Source organism: Bufo bufo, chromosome 9 (genome assembly GCF_905171765.1).
Source record: "Bufo bufo chromosome 9, aBufBuf1.1, whole genome shotgun sequence".
Classification (NCBI taxonomy): Eukaryota; Metazoa; Chordata; class Amphibia; order Anura; family Bufonidae; genus Bufo; species Bufo bufo.
In genome coordinates this window covers 10,293,056-10,293,960 of record NC_053397.1, presented here as the reverse complement: position 1 = coordinate 10,293,960, position 905 = coordinate 10,293,056, and positions in this window count along the sequence as shown.

Here is a 905-nt window from a genome sequence, read left to right as displayed (position 1 = left end):
AAAGACCGCTGCTCTTCAGTGTCATTTTCAGCTTTTTCACTCACATTATCTGCAGATAGAAAATTGCAACAGACACACAATTCTACATACAGTATACAGTGATATCATTTATTAAATACTTGTGCACAATATATCAGAGCCGGGCAGGTGGAAAAATATATAACTATCTATTGTAAACCGATCTCAGCGACCTGCTCCATGCGCAGACACATGAAAACACTTGAAAATGAATGATACTAAATTACGGATACACTTATTATATGTGACAATTGAAAGCTCTGTGCACACATTTTACTCTCTGCCTCTCTGTCTGTCTGTCTATATCATATTATCTATCAATCCATCTATCTATGGTCTCTTTCACACAACCGTATTTGCAATCTGTATATGGCTCGGATTTTATGTACCAGAATCCTCAATGAATAGAGCTATTCACATGGGCGTATAATCTGTCAGTATTTGAGATCCGCAGCGTGTCCGAGTTTTGTGCTTAGTTCTTTCCAAATACGCACAGTACAGTCTATGGGAGATCATCAAAAATGGAGGGAGGAAAGAACACACATGTAGATCCTGAAGCAATACTGATGGCGTATCATCAGGAATCCTTGCATAAGGCCGTTGTGCAGCCGTTCCATGCATTGGGCAACATCCGTGCAGCGGGCCGGACCCATTCAACTTAAATGGGTCCGTGGTCTGTCCGCACCGCAAAAAAATATGACATGTCATATTTATTTGCGGTGCGGAACAACGGAAAGAAACACCACGGAAGCACTCCATAGTGCTTCCGGTGTTCTGTTCCGTGACTCCGTTCCGCATCTCCGGAAATTGCGGACAAATTCAAGTGAATGGGTCTGCGATCCATGATGCGGAATGCACACGGCCGGTGCCCGTGTATTACGGGCCGC